Below are 8327 nucleotides of genomic sequence, written 5' to 3'. Positions count from 1 at the left end.
GCAAGGGAGTGGTGGTTGGGCTAATCCAGGTGAATGCCTGGCCGATGCTTGTTGGCCGGTAGGGATGGCGCCTGTGGGCGTCGCTGTGCTCCTTGGAGGCGTCATCGGGGGAGATCTGCGCATCCTTAACTCCTGGATCAAGGTCTTCGGGTGAAAACAAAGATCCTGCTGCAGGGTCTGGCGGCGGTGGCGTCTTCAACATCGTTTCCCCTCTTTAGGGTGCTATCTTGAAGATCTTGGTTCCATTGGTGCGTCCTGCGGGCTGGGCGTGCACGACATTGTGGCCTGGTGTCCGTCCGGCAATGTGGGTGGTTGGAGTTGCGACTATGCGGCAACAACGATGTTGGCTAGCAGAGCTGGGTCGCGGCTTCTCCTTATGGTGTCGACGGTCAGGTGTGCCAATGTGTACACCTATGCTAGTTTCGTGTTGTGTCAGAGAAGTCGGAGCTGAGGTCGGCTGGGTCACTATGGCACCGATGACTCCATGAGGGTGGTTTTCAGCTGGCGGTGTTCTCCGAGTGTTGCATTGGACTAGGCCGGTGTGAGTCTTGCAACTTTCTCCTGTGAAGCTCTTAAGTAAAATTGGAGTTGCCATGTTCTCGACGCTTCGGTCGACTATTTGGCGTTTGTGGCTAGGTCGTCCGAGTGTGCCCCGTGGTGGGTTCTAATCTAGATTTTCGTCCATTTTTCCTCTAATTAACTAGGCAAACTTTTTTCTTCTCAATCAATAAAAATGAAAAATCTTTTGTCTTGCCCCCCTCCACCCCCAAGGATATGAAAAATCTTTTGTCTTGGCCCCCCTCCCTCCCAAGATAGGCATTCAAAAAGCATCTTTTTTTGCGAGTGACATTCAAAAGCATCTTGCTACATTAGAAAAAGATAAGGTAGATGTTTGCGAACGGCGCGCCGGCCGAATGCTCGGCCGATCACGCGTCCACGCGGTCAAAGGGCCGCACGCAGACATCTCTCATATCCTTCTCCTTCATTTTTTTCTTTTTTTGTCGGTCATCTCTCTCTCCTTCTCTGCTTCGTTCTCATGCCCCGTCGTTACCATCGCCGCCTGAAGGCCTCTGGGACTTCGCGGCCACTGGAATCAGCCGATCCAGCTGCCCTCGACCGGATCTGCTCGGATCCGCGTCATCGGAGCTCTGCCTGCCTCGTCGGACCTGACCACGTCTAAGCTGCAACCGACCACGCGCGGAGCTGCAACCATTGAACCTTTTTTCTCCCGGAATGGCACCGCGGCGACGATGGCCATGGGCGGGTGTCGGAGCTCGGTGGAGCAGTAGCAAGTAGATGTGGAAAATGGTTGTAGCAAATTCCGACGCCGGTTTTAGCAAAACGAACTATGGTTGCAGCAAAACGACGTCAACATCGTCGCGAGGTTCACAGCTAAGACAACAAGTTTGAAGCTTTTTTCAATACCGGTTGTAGCTTTTTCGTTTGTTGTCCATGGCTTACGGCTTCATAGTTGAAGCTTTTTTCATTGTCGGATGGAGCTTTTTTCGTCGCCAGATGAAGCTTTTTTGTCACCAGTTGTAACTTTTCTTTGGTCGTTCATAGTTTTCCGTCATACGAGTTGAAACTTTTTCCATAGCTGGTTGAAGCTTTTTTGGTCATAGGTTGCAGCACTGGGCATCTCCCTGGGCACTCGATTTTTTTGTTGCAAGCGGGGGATGAGCGCCGGCGAGCACACCCGTGAGCACGCCAGTGAGCTCCAGTCGTCGCCATCGGAGCTACAATGGTTGCCACGGAAACTACAACTGCATGGGTGGGATGTAGCATGAACGAAGCCGGTGACGAGGACGGCCGCCGAGGGCTGGGACCGGCGACCAGGGCGGCCGGCGAAGACGGGCGGCGATCAGAGACGGGGAGGGCAGGCAAGGGGGCGGCGACGAGGGAAAACACGTGCGGCCGCCGAGACGGGGTTCCTTTTCCTGTCCGCGCTCGCGAGAGGAAGAAGACGACATGATTGGATAAAGATCCAACGGATCGGGTCGGGCCGATCTGACGGCTAGGGTTGGACCGGCCGAAGCGTTCGGCCGATGCGCCGGCGCCTAGCATCGCCCAAAAGATAATACATACAAATATTACGTCACAATACACTTTCTTTCAGTTTGAATTTAAAACATATATATACACTACACCATAGCACTACATCCCCAACAGACAAATTGGTCAGGAATACAAGTTCCCCTAACAAACAGTCGGGTGGGAAAGAGTATTGTCGACCGACACTATCCGTTGGGGAAGTCCCGACGGGAAAACCCTTTCCCGACCGACTGCTTGTCAGCTATGGCATATCTTTCCCGACCAACAATCTATTGGGCCTGCCATGGGCCTTTCCCGACCAACAGTCCGTTGGGGCTGCCATGGGCCTTTCCCGACTGTTGGACAGGGTAATATTTCCCGACCAACAATCTGTTGGGGCTGCCATGGGCCTTTCCCTACCGACTATCAGATTGTGAATTATTTCCCAACCAACGTTCAGTTGGGCCTGGAATTAACCTTTCCCGACCAACTGTCTGACGGGGTTTGTTGTTTTAGCGACCAACAACCGTTAGGCCTCCCATTGTTAGATTTCACATTACCAATAGAATGTCAATCAAGTTACATAATTCATAATAGTATAAGGTGCATGTCATCCAACAATATTAAACTAGAATCAAACAATAATAACACACATTCATTATTTTTTTCACACACACACATATATATATATATATATATATATATATATTTATATATATATATAGTTAATCTGTTATGAACTGATGACCATCAAAGTTTCCTATAAACCAATGTAAGTAATTAAATAAAGGAAACGTTATGGTTCATTGTCTGAGAGCAAAAAATCCTTGTTTTGTTTTCTAGAATTTGTCTAAAAGGCACATTGTCTGCCTTGGCTCCTACTAGTGGGGAAGCAACTACATGCCCATCCGCATAGCCTTCGAAAAAGATCCTTGCATCGTTCTCATACTTGACATCAAAGCTTTCATTCTTCATCTTGGAGGACATCCTCCAGCTTGAAAATCTGCAAGTCAAAATCCACAGTTAATATTCTGCACCACAAATGGAGAACATTGTATTTTCTATAAGCTTCCTTCAATATCATTTGATATGAAAGCAACTGAAGAGAATTCATTATCACTAACGAGAAAAGGGGAAGCCCTTCTACAAATTTTAGAAGAGCATGTACCTTTTGCTCCCCTCTTTTGTGTTTCCTGTAAACTTCTTTTGCTATATCCTGACATACAATTTATCCTGGTCTATTGCCCATGGGGGATAACTTGCCATTCCTACATAAGTGAAAGGAGCAAGAAATCAGACGATTAAGAACAGATAGCTGCGAAGGCATTTGCTAAGCATCTGCAACATGATAAATGATAATAGTACACATGGCCATCCAAAACGCCAGTAGTAGTAAGTTTCCATCATTAGTTTTTTTTAAGTTTCCGTCAAGCAAAGAGTTTCCCTGTGCCATAAAAAGATACATATGAATTTATGTACCACTTGTTATAATAATCAACAAACAGCAGCAACTTGATGTCTCCATATGTCTGTGCTTCATTCCAGAGCTCCTCGTTCACCACCTCATTTTTATGATTTTATCAAAGGCAGCAAAAGAGGCACATAAGTATTGACCATGAAGTGAGGAGCTGTAATTCTAGAATAAACAGAACACAAGAAGAGTTTTGACAAAATTTTGAAGAGTGTTGTCTTGTGACAAGGTGTAACCAAGTACATAGTGAATGAAAATGCAATCAAAACAGGAAGAAGGATCTTCAATAAGGTGGTCACTACCCACGCATGATACCCCAGTTCTACGAACCACTATTCTACGTTTAAAATTATTTGCTGTAGAGATTAACCCAATAAAAAGATAAAGGAATTTATCCATGGGGACAGGTGGAACCTTCAATATTTCCAAATCAGTGACATGCTCAAAGTCCTCTGTTGTAGGCAAGCCATTTGCTACCACAGACAACAATTTAATATCTCCTTCGATCATTACTTCACCAACAAACCCAGGCTATAAATCCAAGTAAAAAAGCAAGGTGAGATCTTCCCGATGTCGTTGCCACCATGGATGACTAGCTCCTGGTCATTGAAAGTTAATTGGGTGGAGATGAGTGTCAAACAATAAAATTTTAATAATCAACAACCAGAAGAGGTACATCGCTATATAGCTTCACAGGCTATCCATGTTATCAGGTCCTGTCGAAAAGGAATTTCCTATTGAGGCATGGTATAAAGGCACTAGTTTGGTTCAAATGTTTTACTGTCTTCCATTTCAAGTATGGCGATATTTTTCCGGAAACATAGGCAACCATTGGACTAATGTGAGAATGTAAAGGGACTTACCAGTTGGTTGATAAGTGTTGCCAGAATATCTTGCAGCCTCTGTTTTTAAGGCGTCTGTGAAGCGTCGCTTAGGCGACGCCTTAGCGTCGGGGCGCCCTCCGATGGCAAGGCGTCGAACCTGCCTTACACATCGTCGTAAAGCGTCCGCTTTAGATCCTAGGGCGTCTGAATCGTCCGCCTAGGCGCGTAGGGCGGCGCCTTGGGCCAGATCGGACGCCATGGGCTGCTTCCAGGCGGGAAAGAGTGGCCCACGCGGGAAGCTTTCGCGGGCTTTCGCTGGAAATATTGGGCTCGCGCGCGAGTGCGAACAGGTATAAGGCGAAGGGCGGGACAGAGAGGATCGAACCAATCGTCCAATCCACCCGATAGGGTTTCCTTCTCTCCTCTCTGACCTTTGGCGGCGGCTCCTTCCTCTACAGCTCCGATCTGTGCCCCTCCTCGCCGGGCTCAGCTCTCCCTCCAACTCTGGCGCAACAGCAAGGTGTGGCTCCCGTTCTCATCTCACTTCTATCCTGGCCTCCTCTGAATTTTCTTCTACCCCTCCTAGTACTTTGTTTCTTCCTGCATTGTAGGTAGATCTGTAGATGTGCTTGGCTGCTTGCCTGCTCCTCCTCTGCATCTGTTTGCTCCCAAATCTGCTTCTCCATCCACAAGGCAGCAACCCCACCATCGCTTCTCTCCTTCCCCATGCTTGTCTGCTTGCTCTAGTGATTTGGCTCTTCTCTCTTTGACGGTTGATTGGGTCTTTTCTCAGTGTTGCTGCAGCAGCGAGGTGGCCCTGCTCTGATGGATCCTAGGAGAAGAGCTACATCAGATGATCCAGTTTGGAAGTATGGGTTCTGGCCAGATTTAGAGAGGAAAGATTTACTCCAGTGTACATTGTGTGGCAAGATAGTCCATGCTGGAGTGAGAAGGCTGAAGCAGCACCTTTCTGGGGGTTGTAGTGATGCAGATATGTGTCCCGAGGCATCTATGGAGATTAGGATAGAGATGCGCAAAACCTTAAACACTAGAAAGTTTAAAGCTATGGAGCGATATATTGATGAGAAGGATGAAGCTGAAGTTCAAAGGCGCCGTTCTGTCATATACAGAAGATGATTTGAGGCCTATGATTTGGCAACAACTAATTATGTTACTGTTAGTTGTTAAATTTCCTAAATGGCTGCCATCTGTTATATATGTATGTACAATTTATGATGTCAATGCTAGTAGTTAAATCTCCTAATTGGCTGCCATCTATTATATATGTATGTGTCTAAGGCGTCGCCTCGCCTTATGCCTTACCGCTTAGGCAGTGAGGCGCCCCTCCAGCGCCTCGCCTCGCCTTACCGCCTTAAAAACATAGCTTGCAGCTCTGTCAAAAATAAAGGGCCAAAGGTGAAATTGCAGTTATGTCAAGTCAAAGAATGTAGTGCAACTCTCAAAGAACAAATATGGTACAACTAGAATTTACCAGTTTGGTTTTCAACTACTTTTATTGCATATATAAATAAAGTTAAATTGCAGTGACTAAGACTGTGGAGTTTGGGGCAAGGCGGACATATTCAACTTTGATATTGAATATTGACAAGGAGTTCAAGTGGATATCATATTATGCCATGTACATTAATAATATTTACATACCCATCAAACTTAAAAGTAGATGTACAAATAAAATTCAGATCACTGCCTGCGAAAGCAGTTTGACATATCTTAAAGATATTTATGTTGCTCCAGAAAAATAAGGCTACTCGACGAAACAATTAAGCCATGAAGATTCTAAAGCAAGAGTTACTTTTCAACGGAGGTGTTCCAGTGACTACCCATGTGTTGTGATGGATGTTTGCACTGGGAGAAATCAAGAATCACCAATGTTAGAAGAAATGTTTAAGTGGATCCTCAATTCTATAGAAGTAATGGTATAACATGTCAACATTTCACATTTCGAATTCTGAAATTGGATAACTAAGTCATCCTTGACAATGTTGACCTCTTCGATACCAAGAATGGTGTTCATTACTACCATTTTCAAGGTCGTGATCTTGCCATCAGTGGTCGTGGTCTTGTGAATGGCCTTCTTCTTCCTGTCATCGGTGGAAAACTAAGTACAATAACAAGAGGAGAAATGCTTCATATATTTGTACTCTTAAGCTGACACACGTCAAATAATTGGCATTCAATGACAGATCAATCTTGAAATGTGACACCAATATGTTTAGATGGTGATCAATATGCTTAGTGATCCCGCTTCAAATTGGGCGTTTCTACAGAGGATAGCAGCAATGATTCACAGGGCACAAATTATTAATTTTGAGGAAACATTTTAGGTCTGAAACAAAGGATTCACACAAGTTAAATAGATATATGTAGAATAGACAACATGCTGAAAGCAGGAAACGCTACTGCTCGCTCATAGAAAAATCAATACATGAATCAAAGTAGTGCTAGTTTTTTTACATAAAATTGCGCGCTGGGCCGATGTGGTGCATGACTCCGTCGCCGGGGGTTGAAATCTGTACACTGCAGGTAGAGAGGGGAGGAGGGAGAAAACTAATGGGCAGTGCTTATCTAGCTATTTAATTTAGTTTTCAAGGACTACACTTTACATAATCGAACCATTTCTTTGCCTAACATGTGGATCACAGGAAACAAAATAGGTGCTACAGGAATTGAACTTCAAGGAAACAATGATGTTTTAGCAGGAATTCATGAAATCAATATCAAACATGGTCTAACAGTATAAGAAAATACCTTTTGGAAATCCACACATCATTCGGATCCCGCTGGTTAGTAGGTTTGGCTGCCTTCTTTTGTCAGGCACTGCTAAAAATGTTCACCAACAATATTATACAGGTTGTATCATACATTGTCCATACAAAAATAACTTGAAAAAACAAAATCTGAAATATACAAGTTGAACATAAGGCTTCTCATCAAGGAAAAGCAAGAGATTATGCAAGGAATATATTTTTGTAGATGTCAGGTTCAGTACTTTTATCATGGTAAGGCTGGTTTCATAATCCAATTCCATCTACATTAACATGTAAGTGCTGTAGAAAACACGACAGAGTTCAGAATCAGATTTCAGATTATGGCCAGCTTATTTTACAAAACTATTTTGTATCCCCTCTCAAATGCTACATGTGGGTACTTTACTTCAAACAAATAATGTTTTCTGGGTGCCCGTTGGCAAGGACAAAGGATATTTGTATTGAATAAGATTTATACATATAAATGTTTGATTATGGATTTTTTTTTGCCCACAAATCTGAAGTTGTCCAACAGAAGCACAACGGGAATATCAGAAATAGGTTTGCAATGATTGAAGAGCATAGACACAAATAGTCCACTCAAGAACTAATTTGAGAAATACGTACACTCTGAACTCACTTTGGTCTCGCGAATGGTACAAAGAAGGCATGTCTTTTGACATCCGCACATAAGAAGGTCATCGGGACTCGGGGCAGAACGTCAAATGGATGGTCTCTGAAGAAGAACCCACTGGCACTGATGTTTCCGATCTGTGAGATGAATTTGGTTGTCAGTTGAGAGAGAGAGAGATGCCTCACCGGGATGTTCGCACGGACATAAATCTCCGCCGCCGGCAACCTGGAGGGGGCAACGGCGGGGAGCAGGGCCGCGTGGGGGGCACTGGTAGGCAGGACGACGTGGGGCCGGCAGTGGAGGAGCAAGATAGCGTGGGAAGTGCTTCTCCACGTCCGACATAGTCTTCCCCGGGATCTGCCCGGCACCCAGGATGACGAAGAGGCCGGAGTTCTTGGTGACGGGGTGGGGATGGAGCACCTTGGTGGTGTAGAGGGTTCGATCTCGGGGGGGGGGGGGGGGGGGGGGGGGGGGGGGGGGGGGGGGGGGGGGGGGGGGGGGGGGGGGGGGGGGGATGGGTGCTGTGGGGGCGGCAGGAGGGTTTGAGGACGACGGCGCGGTGCAGCGGCCGACCGGAGAGAGCAGTGAGCGTCGCGATG

At 45.9% G+C, this 8327-nt stretch overlaps 1 long non-coding RNA gene across 13 annotated transcripts; it reads right to left on the bottom strand.

Moving 5' to 3' along the window:
• Positions 1-2787: 2787 nt before the first annotated feature.
• LOC123060084 (uncharacterized) lies at positions 2788-8327 on the bottom strand. Of its 13 annotated transcripts, none has more exons than XR_006427734.1 (9): positions 7914-8309; positions 7735-7865; positions 7096-7164; positions 6335-6428; positions 6140-6192; positions 5650-5719; positions 3511-4101; positions 3200-3299; positions 2788-3034 (listed from the first exon to the last, which is right to left on the bottom strand). It is a non-coding gene; the product is annotated as an uncharacterized lncRNA (long non-coding RNA). The 13 variants fall into 13 exon arrangements; XR_006427736.1 differs by having other exon boundaries at positions 6368-6428; positions 7914-8307; XR_006427735.1 differs by having other exon boundaries at positions 5650-6192; positions 7096-7167; positions 7914-8326.

The sequence above is a fragment of the Triticum aestivum genome, chromosome 3A (assembly GCF_018294505.1).
Source record: "Triticum aestivum cultivar Chinese Spring chromosome 3A, IWGSC CS RefSeq v2.1, whole genome shotgun sequence".
In the NCBI taxonomy this organism is placed as follows: domain Eukaryota; kingdom Viridiplantae; phylum Streptophyta; class Magnoliopsida; order Poales; family Poaceae; genus Triticum; species Triticum aestivum.
The sequence above is the reverse complement of the archived record's forward strand: the minus strand, read 5'-3'. Positions and strand labels throughout refer to the sequence as shown.